The sequence below is a fragment of the Taudactylus pleione genome, unplaced genomic scaffold (genome assembly GCF_031769625.1).
Source record: "Taudactylus pleione unplaced genomic scaffold, aTauple2 ptg000547l, whole genome shotgun sequence".
NCBI classification, from domain to species: domain Eukaryota; kingdom Metazoa; phylum Chordata; class Amphibia; order Anura; family Myobatrachidae; genus Taudactylus; species Taudactylus pleione.
Window position 1 is genome coordinate 3,906,178 of NW_028284949.1, and position 12,520 is coordinate 3,918,697.

General features: G+C 43.6%; 1 protein-coding gene across 1 annotated transcript in view; it reads left to right on the top strand.

Moving 5' to 3' along the window:
• The first annotated feature begins 5,336 nt into the window (after positions 1–5,336).
• Positions 5,337–12,520, top strand: part of LOC148500801 (uncharacterized) — a 99,133-nt gene continuing 91,949 nt past the window's right edge. Inside the window, exon 1 of the mRNA XM_088451435.1 lies at positions 5,337–5,385. The gene's annotated coding sequence lies outside the window, so the exon portion shown is untranslated. The remainder of the gene's footprint in view (positions 5,386–12,520) is intronic.

Sequence of the window (12,520 nt, forward strand, 5' to 3'; positions counted from 1 at the left end):
TGAGGCCACGCCCCCGACACACCCCCTCCGGAAGGCCACGCCTCCATTTTGGCGGGTGCCGCGCGCATGGCGTCCCTCCCCGCACCGGGTGTCACTGGTTCCTTGCAAGTTTGGTGCTGCATTTCAACCCTTTGCCTTGAAAACAGCATCACTTCTTCTAGGTACACTTGCACAAAGTCAGGGATTTTGTAGGATTATAGACAGGTGTATGATTAACCAATCATACCAAACAGGTCATAATGATCATCATTTTCATATGTAGGTTGAAACACAGCTATTAACTGTACCAGCAATAGCTATGTGGGAGGCTTAAAATTGGGTGAGGAACAGCCAAACTCTGCTACAAATGTGAGGTTGTGGAAGACAGTTTCATGGCACAGGTCATACTAATAAGTATAATGAGTGTCTGCAGGAAACAATGAAACATGGTGGAGGTTCCTTGCAAGTTTGGAGCTGCGTTTCAGCAAATGAGTTAGGGATTTGGTCAGGATTAATGGTGTCTTCATGGCTGAGAAATGCAGGCAGGTACTTATCCATCATGCAATACCATCAGGGAGGCGTTTGATTGGCTCCAAATTTATTCTGCAGCAGGACAACGACCCCAAACATACAGCCAATGTCATTAAGAGCTATCTTCAGTGTAAAGAAGAACAAGGAGTCCTGTAAGTGATGATATGACCCCCCACAGTCCTGATCTCAACATCATTGAGTCTGTGGGGAAGGAGGAGAAGCAACATTTGAAGGGGATACAGTAGTTTCCAGAATATCTTTTTGATGAGATTTGCCCACCAGAAGTACGTGAGGAAAAGGTCACTCCAACCTGCTATTTCCCTATCAATGGACTTCATCAGTTGAGTAATATTTAAATGGTGTAACCTTGTCACGCATAAAACCACTAACTAATAGAGGAGTAGAGGGGGCAGTGTTTAGAGATAGTAGATGCTACTTCTTGGGGCATGATGTCTGTGTCTAGTAGGGATTGTTGAGTGGGAGCCAGCGAAAGAAGGTGTGATTCTGCTAATAACGTCTCCATGGAAACACCCGTACTCAAGTCAGAGTATAAATTACTAAGGAGCCGATTCAATTCAGCTGGATGAGCCACCGGGCAGCGTAACTAGTAAATTAATATATATATATATATATATATACAGTATATATACACAGTACTGTGCAAAAGTTTTAGGCAGGTGTGAAAAAAATGCTGTTAAGGAAGAGTGCTTTCCAAAATAGATGTGTTAATATTTTATCAATTAACCCTTTGCCATGAAAACAGCATCACTTCTACTAGGTACACTTGCACAGAGACAGGGATTTTGTAGGCTTATAGTCAGGTTTATAATTAACCAATCATACCAAACAGGTGATAATGATCATCATTTTCATGTGTAGGTTGAAACTCAGCTATTAACTGAACCAGAAATAGCTATGTAGGAGGCTTAAAATTGGGTGAGGAACAGCCAAACTTTGCTACAAAGGTGAGGTTGTGGAAGACAGTTTCATGTCACAGGTCATACACTATGGCAAGACTGAGCACAGCAATAAGACACAAGGTAATTTTACTGCATCAGCAAGGTCTCTCCCAGACAAAGATTTCAAAGCAGACTGGGGTTTCAAGATGTGCTGTTCAAGCTCTTTTGAAGAAGCACAAAGAAATTGGCAACATTGAGGACCGTAGACATAGTTGTCGGCCAAGGAAACTTGGTGCATCAGATGAAGACACATCATGCTTACTTCCATTTAAAATCGGAAGATGTCCAGCAGTGCCATCAGCTCAGAACTGCCGGAAATTAGTGGGACCCAGGTACACCCATCTACTGTTTGAAGAAGTCTAGCCAAAAGTGGTCTTCATGGAAGAATTGTGGCCAAAAAGCCATATTTTCGACGTAGAAATAAGGCCAAGCGACTCAACTATGCACAAAAACATAGGAACTGAGGTGCAGAAAAATGGCAGCAGGTGCTCTGGACTGATGTGTCAAAATTTTAAATATTTAGCTGTAACAGAAGGCAGTTTGTTCGCCGAAGGGCTGGAGGGTGGTACAATAATGAGTGTCTGCAGGAAACAGTGGAGCATGGTGGAGGTTCCTTGCAGTGGCGTCACAAGGTGGCTGCGGTCCGCACCCGGGTGTCACCCGCCGAGGGGTGACACCAAGGTGCAGGCCCCCCATCAGTGACAGGAGCCGGGTGCTGCACTATAGCATTAAATGCAGCACTCGGCTCCTGTCAGTGAGGGAGCCGGCACTGCTCATGCCCACACCTACTGCACCCCCCACCGGCACCACCCCATTGATACATAATGTATCATACATTTTGTTTACCACGGCCATGGGCCGGGTTCGTGCCTTGAGGCCACGCCCCTCCCGAAGGTCCGACCTGTGAGGCCACGCCCCCGACACACCCCCTCCGGAAGGCCACGCCTCCATTTTGGCGGGTGCCGCGCGCATGGCGTCCCTCCCCGCACCGGGTGTCACTGGTTCCTTGCAAGTTTGGTGCTGCATTTCAACCCTTTGCCTTGAAAACAGCATCACTTCTTCTAGGTACACTTGCACAAAGTCAGGGATTTTGTAGGATTATAGACAGGTGTATGATTAACCAATCATACCAAACAGGTCATAATGATCATCATTTTCATATGTAGGTTGAAACACAGCTATTAACTGTACCAGCAATAGCTATGTGGGAGGCTTAAAATTGGGTGAGGAACAGCCAAACTCTGCTACAAATGTGAGGTTGTGGAAGACAGTTTCATGGCACAGGTCATACTAATAAGTATAATGAGTGTCTGCAGGAAACAATGAAACATGGTGGAGGTTCCTTGCAAGTTTGGAGCTGCGTTTCAGCAAATGGAGTTAGGGATTTGGTCAGGATTAATGGTATCTTCATGGCTGAGAAATGCAGGCAGGTACTTATCCATCATGCAATACCATCAGGGAGGCGTTTGATTGGCTCCAAATTTATTCTGCAGCAGGACAACGACCCCAAACATACAGCCAATGTCATTAAGAGCTATCTTCAGTGTAAAGAAGAACAAGGAGTCCTGTAAGTGATGATATGACCCCCCACAGTCCTGATCTCAACATCATTGAGTCTGTCTGGGATTACACGAAGAGACAGAAGGAATTGAGCAAATCTACATCCACTAAAGACCAATGGCTAGTTCTCCAAGATGTTTGGAACAACCTCAATGCCAAGTTCCTTCAAAAACTGTGTGAAAGTGTAGCTAGAAGAATTGATCCTGTTTTGAAGGCAAAGGGTGGTCACGCCAAGTATCGATTTGATTTCAATTTCTCTTCTGTTCATTCACTTTGCATTTAGTTAATTGACAAAAATAAACTATTAACACTTCTATTCTTGAAATTACTCTTAATTTGCAGCATTTTTTACACATCTGTATATATATACAGTATACAGCGGTGAAAGGATGGCCCTCCAGGAGATTCAGGTAAAATAAATAAACCACCCGGAAAACCGAGGATGCCCGGGTGGATTATTTATCTTACTAATACTGCTTTTAGACCTAAATCCTGGGTCTGACCCGAGTTTTGGAACTCAGTTCCAAAACGGAGTATTTCCGTATCTGCGCCGTTCACACTGCACACGGCTGCAGTGGATCACTTCTCCCGGCGCTTGGAGATGACATCATCTCCAGGCGCCGAGAAGACCGGAAATCGCCATGCTGTAAACGAGAGCCAGGTCAAATTATTTATTATTATGTTGGGAACGGCACCCAGAGTGGTTGTTGACACTGAGTGGAGTGCCGGCTATTCTGATTTTCTTCTCTCTCTCTCTCACTCTCTCTCACACTCTCTCTCGCACATAAAATAAAACAGAAAAAGAAAAGACTACACATCACACAACAGCGAGGAGGATTCACAAGGAATGAGATGCTGGTTAGACAACACTATAATAAGACACGTAACAGTATTATACAGGAGGGGCACCTGTTGTAGGGTTTCTAGGTTGTACCAGGATATTGGACAACTCAGAACATCAGTAGATACAAGTCACAGCGCCACGCCCCAGCATGTGCTTATATACGCCAACCTGATGCAGGTGGGCGGTCGTGACGTGGGTTTTATTCAAACTGCCACCACGAAGAGTATTGTAGTAGCGCTCTGGTGATCGCCAGACACTTAAATCATATTTAAAAATCCACAGAAAAAGTCAGGACCCTAAATGATCGTACTCTGAGGTTTAGGTGATCTGCATGGGGGAGACCACATGAGGCAGAAGACTGGAGCACTCCTAGCACAAAGCTACCTCCTTGTAGAGTGAACACCGAGTAGTAGTGCAGGATTCTGATCCTTATAGTTCCACAACCACCACTCCACCAGCCTCCACCATTTCCAGGCTGAAAAGGACTGCTTTGTTGTTCTCACAAGATCTGTGTAGATGCAAATAAGATTTTTTTTCAGGAACCTAATGCTGGGTACACACTGTCCGATATATTGGACGATCAATTGATCGACCATTATATCGTGCCCCCGTCGACCAATGTGTACAGACGATATGTCTGTGAACAAAGTAGTTCACATATCGATTGGCTGTACTGCACAGTCAGTGAACAGATATGTCTGCAGACATATCTGACGATCAGCAAGTGTACCCGGGTCTGGCACAGCTCCCCATCCACAGCAGCCCAGCACACGCTGCTGTGTGCTGGGCTGCACTGGGAGACTGTCCGAGGCTGCGAAAGCAGCAGCCCGAGCAGTCTCCTATGCCAAAGGGGGGGAGCGATCACGCTGATTGTGCCCCCAATTGGCTGTGCGCTGGGCTGAGGGGCACACAGCGCCCCCTCACCAGCGCGCAGCGCTGCATCACAAATGTTTTTTTAAAGGGGTGTGGCTAAATATTTGGATAAATATTTGCTTTTTAGAATTTATAAACAATTTTTTAAAGTGCCCTCAAAGTACCCCAAAATCACCTAATTGTATTGACCCCTTAGTGATTATTATTATTATTAATAATAATAATAATAATAATAATAATAATATTGTTATTATTATTATTGTGAAGGCCAGTTAGAAGAGCTGCAGTTCTCGAGTTGGACACAAGATGGCGGAGTAATGATGTTTAGGAGAAGGCTTGCAGTACCGATACAGAGGGCGCTGTGTGACAAGTCTGTATTATTTCTCTCATCGCAATGCATTCTGAGAGTTGAAGTCCGGGTGTTACTGAACACAAATAGAACTAACAGAACTGGACTGCATTTCCCACAACACACTGCTGTTCTTGTACTGTAAACCGGAAGTTTTGTGGAACGCACAGGCAGGAAATTTAGTAGAACGCTCAGGTGGAACGCATAAACCGGAAGTAAGATATAACATTTTCCGTGTCAGAGGTGAGTGGGTGCAAGCAGATAGGAGACATTAACGTGACTGGCTGAAGGTAAATACATGTATAATTAGCCTTTATTATCTGTCTGTGCCTTGTTATTCCCCCACATCCATATTGCAATGCATAACTAATGGCTCATGTAAGTGGTATGAGAGCAGCAGGGATGTCACACATGTACTGGTGCTGTGTAACCTGTACATTATGCCAGTACATCCCCCTCTTACTGCAGGGAGCCAGCTGTTATTATTGCAGGGTGGTCAGTGGTGTATGGGGGAATAGTCTGTCCTCTCTCCTCTCTCTGGGAATAAATCTATGACATGTAACATGTAGGAAGATGGTCACCTCTGTATGGGTCTTTGGTGCTGTGACCTCTTCACGTTGCAGGGGGTGGTGCCCTGTACAGATAGAGGACAGGGGTCACCTAGGGCTGTACAGTGTAAAGATTGATCAGAGGAAGGGATCGGTAAGGAAAGCGGAGTGAGAGAGTATGAGCCCCAAAGGGGATGGGATCAGCAAGTTATCGGTATGTCCACAGTGAATATGTTGACATGACAATGGAGCCATCGGGATCCCTACACAGATGTAATGGTACTTACACCATTTTAACTGTGTGTGTCTTATACCGTTAATCATGCATATTCTCTCTGGACATTGTGAGTGTCGACATAATATACTCAACCAGCCACAAAGACATGGAAGCTGGATTTGCAATGAAGGAGCAAGTGAGATTGTCGCGTGCACAGGAAGACTGTCTGGCTGTGTGCAGAGTGGATGGGGGGTCTTTCTCTCTATCCGTCTGTCTGGAACGGCACCCTGTTACCAGTATCGCTGCTTCAGTACCGCTGATCGGGGGGTAGGGGCTGGCACTGTACCGGGGGATAATTTAAATGTTTTCACCCTGGCAGCTGACTGTTCTGCCCTTAGGCCAGACTTGTGAGCCACCCGTCATTCAACATGGTTAAAATAAATCACTAGGCAAATAGTGGGTGAAAGATGTGCTCTGTTATTCTATATAAAACACACAACTCACATAATAGTAATAATGTGACAATACCAGGAACTCACCACACTGCAGTACATACACTCCTGCATCTTGCCAGAGTCCTCGCAGTCCCTGGGTTTACGTAGTCCTTGGCTGCTGAGCCACCCTCTTCACTCCTCTACCCACTACATGTCTCTGTCCTATTGGTGGATGCAAGCAGCAAAAGAGTCAGTTGATGCACTTGTGACCAAACCTTGCCGCTACTCGACTTCCTTGTGGTTGAACCTCGCCACCCTGCGCCAGTGACACCATGTTGGCACTAACTAGGTTACTTTCAACTACTGAATGCCATACGACGCTGCGACTGGGCTCTTTTTTTTAATGCAAATTGTTTTTATTGAAAAAAGATCAATCATTTTAGATGGAATACAGCGGAAGAGACATGGAAATACAAATGTTGACAGATGGTGTTTCCATTTCAAATAGTCCAATCAGAATGAAAATATAATATAGATAGATCACATAAAAAATATACAATAAAATAAAGTAAAATGAACAAAATCTAAAAAGAAAATATATAGAACAATATAGAGGGGAGTGTGGGGAAAGGAAAGTCAGAGGGGAAAAAGGAATTTGAGCAGGTGGACGAGGGGGGTAATCTACCATAGCCTCAAATGGGTTATATTGAGATCAAGAAGACACAGATACAGGTGCAGAGTTTGAGTTATTAAACAATGAATATTGCGTAGAGCCCTAGAACAACAGGCAGGGGGACCACATAACAGTAAAGTCGGTAGGTCTACCCTTAGAAAAAGATACTATGTCCTCCATGTCCATATAATAATCTATCCTCCTAAACCAGTCTCTAATGGAGGGAGGGGAGGAGGATTTCCTCAAAACAGGGATGACCGCTTTAGCAGCATTATTTAAGTGCCTCAATAAGGAATTCTTATAGGAAGCTGTAGAAGATGAGGACATGTTTAAAAGCCAAAAACCAGGACCTCTCCTCTCAAGATTATCTTAGAACACTCAAATACATTCAACCAAAAGGGGGCCAGGGAGGGGCAGTTCCACCATATGTGTAGAAGACTACCTGGTGCAGAATTACATCTCCAGCAGGTTTTTGGGACCTGAGGAAACAATTTATTTAAAAGTACTGGATACCTATACCATCGTGATATAACTTTGTAAAGAGTTTCAAGAGTAGTAATACAAGAAGAACTAGCAAAGGTGTTATTAAAGACAATCTCCCAGTCTATGTCCTGGATCTCATCCTGGAGTTCTTTTTCCCACACTGTAGTAAATTGAGGGGGTAGTTTAAACAAATTTTGAATAATTAGTGAATATAATGTGGATATAGTGTGAGATGGAGTTTGAGAGGAGGAACATAAGGATTCAAACAAAGTGAGTGTTCTAGTGAGATCAGGCAGCTTACATTAGGAGGTAATAAAATGTCGTACTTGGAGGTATTTCCAGAATTCGGATTGGGGAAAATGCCATAATTCTTGGAGTTCTGTGAACGGACGCACCCCTGATGAACAAACCATCTGACCCAGTCTAAAATGGCCTTCACTCGACCAGTTTTTAAAGGACAGTGTGAAGAGACCAGGGGGAAAATCCAGATTCCCATGAAAGGAAGTGAGAGGGGAAACAGTAGATGAGATATGGGAGAGACGTCGCAGTTTCTGCCAAGAGCGTAATGTGGGTGTTATAGTTGGATGTCTAATAGTTGGTAGTTTAGGAAGCCATGGGACAATTTCTATAGGCTGAGCCAAACTGCTCTCCTCCAACATGATCCACTGCTTGAAACCCCTTGCTCGGGTCCATTCGAGAACACGAATAAGCATATGGCCTGATAGCTAGTGATGTGAGGAAGCTGCAAACCTCCATCTTGTTTACGGCGGTATAGGATAGCATGTTTAAAACGTGGTGTGGAATTGTTCCAAACAAACCTACGAATAAGGCGTTCCATTTCCGTAAACCATGTTGGAGGGATATGGATTGGAAGGGATTGCATTAAGTATAAAATTTTGGGTAGTGAATTCATTTTTATCACATTTATCCTGCCGATCCAGGATAAACGATTGGTGCGCCATCTAGTCAGATCAGTACGGATAGCTTGCAATAATGGGATAAAATTGTTTGAAAACAGTTGGGACAGATCTTTAGTCAGATAGACTCCAAGATATTTAAGTCTAGTGGGGTGCCAAACAAAGGAAAAGGATTGTTTCAAGAAATCTACCAAGGACGGGGATGCAGTCAGGCTCATTGCCACAGATTTAGAATAATTCATTTTAAAATTTGAAAACATACCAAATTTTTGGAATTCTGAAATAAGGTTCGGGAGAGAAATAGCTGGGTTAATAAGCATGCAAGAAGGTCATCCGCAAAGAGTGCCAGTTTATATTCCTGACCACCTATGCGGATACCAGAAATATTTACATTACTCCGTATGGCCCTAGCTAGAGCTTCCATACAAAGAACAAATAAAAGTGGGGAAAGTGGGCACCCCTGTCTCGTTCCATTTGAGATAGCAAATGAGTCAGAGAGAGACCCGTTTATCCTAATTCTTGCTGTGGGAGCATCATATAAGGCCAAAATTCTCTGCAGACATGTAGGTCGTAATCCCATATGCCGTAAAAGATCTGACATAAACTCCCAGTCAACCCTGTCGAAAGCCTTCTCTGCATCAGTCGATAAGATAATAGACTGGGTGGACGAGAGGGAGGCTTGGTGTATTAAATTGATAACTTTAGTCGTGTTGTCTCTGGTCTCGCGACCTAAGACAAAACCAACCTGATCATCATGGATCAATTTGGGTAAGAATATCTTCAACCAGTTGGCTAGGAGTTTAGCAAAAATCTTCAAATCAATGTTGAAGTGAGATTGGCCTATAACTAGGGCACAAGGCAGGGTCTTTACCCTCCTTAGGTATGACGGTAATGTGTGCTTCTAGTGATTGTTTGGGGAAACTGGTTCTATTGGTGATCGAATTAAAAGCACGAGTCATGAGGGGAGCCAACCTATCCTTAAAAGCCTTGTAATAGGCTGTAGAAAATCCATCTGGACCAGAGCTTTTACCAGCTGGAGAGGAGGAGATTGCCTGATCCACCTCTTCAACAGAAAAGGGCGTCTCAAGAGTATCAACCTCCTCTGAAGAAAGCTGAGGGTAATTAAGCGATCGCAAATAGGACGAAATTGCCTCTCGATGAGCAATAATATCCGAGCCCTGATCTAGATTCTTTAGATTATAAAGTTTGGCATAATAAGTTCGAAAGGACTCGGCGATTCGTTTAGTTTCATTATGGGTCTGACCATGTTCGTCTTTTATTGCTTGGATAAATGTAATAGCATGTTGTTCCCTCAATGCCTTAGCCAACATCTTACCCGGTCTATTTCCCCATTGGTAGAAGCGACTACGGCACTTACGGTAGGATAGCTTTATTTTATCCATGGAGAGTTTATGAAGGGCAGCTCTAGCTTCCTCCAATTTAGAGAAGAAATGTGGGGACAAGGAAGCTTTATGGGAAGTTTCCAGGGATTTAATCTCAGCTAAAAGGGCATCTCTTTTCTGCGTTTTCTGTTTTTTTTAAGTAGGAACCCAATTTTATGCAAGTGCCTCGTAGAACACATTTATGTGCCTCCCACACTGTTACCTTGGAAATGTCATCTTGATCGTTTTGTTCAATGTAAGAGTCTAAAGAACCCTCGATTTGAGATTTACAATAGGCATCTTGTAAAAAGAGGTTGTTAAAACGCCATGACCAAGGGTTGAGCGGGTGTTGTGGCAGAGAAAGCGTAAGGAAAACTGGAGCGTGGTCACACCACGTGATGGACCCTATTGAGGTGTTTGATATGAGATGTAAATGTCGGTGACTCAAAAAAAGATAATCTATTCTCGAGTAAGTGTGGTGGAGGCGAGAGAAGAATGTGAAGTCAGGTTCAGCTGGATGAGCGATACGCCAAGTGTCAGCAAGTTGATGGTCTTGAAGGGTGCGTCTCACTCGTCTAAATTCCTTACCTGGCCTATGAGATGTCTTATTAGAAGTATCACGAAGAGGATCAAGAGGCCAATTTAAGTCTCCTCCTACAACTGTGATCCCCTCCAATAAAGTCTCGGCTTTATCTAACACAGTGGCAATAAAGGAGGGTTGACCAGAGTTAGGCATGTACACATTTAAAAAGGAGAAACGCTGATGTTATAAAGTACATTTAACCAAAATACCCTTACCTTCTACAAGGCTATGTATGGGGAGACATCAGATATTGGTAAGTGACGAGCAAACAGGACGGCAACACCTAAGGTTTTACCAACTGAGTTATCACTAGAAAATGTGTGTAGGTAATAATAGTTTGTCAAAGAAGGGGCGTTCCCATTCTTAAAATGCGTTTCCTGCACCAGAGCTATATCCACTTTATCAGCATGAAAGGACCAAAGCATTTGGGATCTCTTTTCAGGGATATTCAATCCTTTTGCATTAATGGTGACAATCCGCAACACGGGTTTACGACTAGACATAGGATCTTAGTGTGGAAATTGCGTAACAATCTGTCCCTTGAGATAAAATGTAAGTTACACCACTACATGTATTACCTTTGAGGAATGGAAAAAATATGGATAGGGAAAAGGGATGGAAAAAAGGGGGAGGAAAATAAAGAAAATAACATAATCGCAAATATTAAGCAAACAATTGAAATATTGAATATAGGCAGAAATTGGAACATTGAAATGCTGCATCTGGACAACCAGGAGACAAAAATCAGCTCCATGTCCAGGATGTGAAAAAAGAAATGCAGCATTGGGGGGGTTCGGAGGGACGGCAACAACAACAACCCAAACTTGCAATTATAGAATTAAATTAATTTCTACTAAAAGATTCTTACAGATAACTTTACAATATGAAACTTACGGACATGTTGTGATATAACGTCACAAATAATACTGCAGCAATTAGTTAAGGTGCACTAAAAGTGCATCAAAATAAACATTAGCATTAAAACACTTAAAAAGAAGATGAAGACCGAAGTCCTATGTTGAGAGGGAAAACTAGAACAGTCTCACCAATTTTGTATATAATATGAAGTGATCAAGTCTCTTCCGTGGATGCTGGGAGAGACAGACGTCCTGTCTTCCGCTTGGAGCTTGAAACTCATTGCCAACTATCTATGTCAGAAGGAAGGGAAGGAATCGTTAAAGGGCTGTGAAGGTTCTCCCAATCCGGAAATGCCACTGTATCTATACCCAAAGCCGTGAAGAAGGAAGGAAGATCATCTGGTGTATGAAGGACAACGGTTTTCCCATTGTGAGTTACTTGTAGATTAAATGGAAAACCCCAACGATATCTCTGAGAGTGTTTACGAAGTTCTGTGAGTGGTCTCAGGGCCTTCCTTTGTTGCAAGGTATACCATGATAGGTCGGGAAAGAGTTGAATTTTGTCACTATTAAAATCGACTTCTTCAAGTTGTTGAACCTTCTGCAAGATAGCTTCTTTTTGGGTGTGGTAATGAAGGCGTCAGATAACGTCTCGGGGTTTGTCAGTAGGCAGACCTCTTGGTCGGAGAGCGCGGTGTACCCTATCAAACAGGATCTCACTATTGGGGTCTAGACCAAGGATCTCCCCAAATATTTTCGTGAGGGCATCTGTGAGATTAGGTTGCGTTACATCTTCAGGTAGACCACGTATTCTGATGTTGTTGCGTCTGCCACGATTGTCTAAGTCGTCTATATGTGATTTTAGATGGCGGATCTCAGATTATTGGTGAGAGAGTATGTCTGTGAATTGGTGGAATGCGTCCGCAGATACCTCTTTGTAGTCTTTCAGACCGTCAATTCTGGTCCCCAATTCGGCCATATCCGATTGTATAGTGGCCACTTCTTGGCGAATAGTGTACTGAAGTTTGGCCTCCAGAGATTGAAAGTCTTGTTTCATACTGTAGGTAGTGACCTAACGTGCGAGAGAATTTCACTAATCTCGTCACGGAAGGTAGACGCTGGAGGGCTGGAAGTATGAGTGGCTACTGGAGACATTCTGTCTGAAGAAGAAGAGGCAGCAGGTGAGGCTGGTGCGGAGGTTCATCTGCAGCATTGGTAACAGCGGGCTTTAGGAACTGACGTAAATCTTGATGAGATCCGCTGTCCGATCTACCACCAACTTCTGATCTGGACCTTTGTTTCTTATCCTTCCCCATTCTGAGTTTAGATAG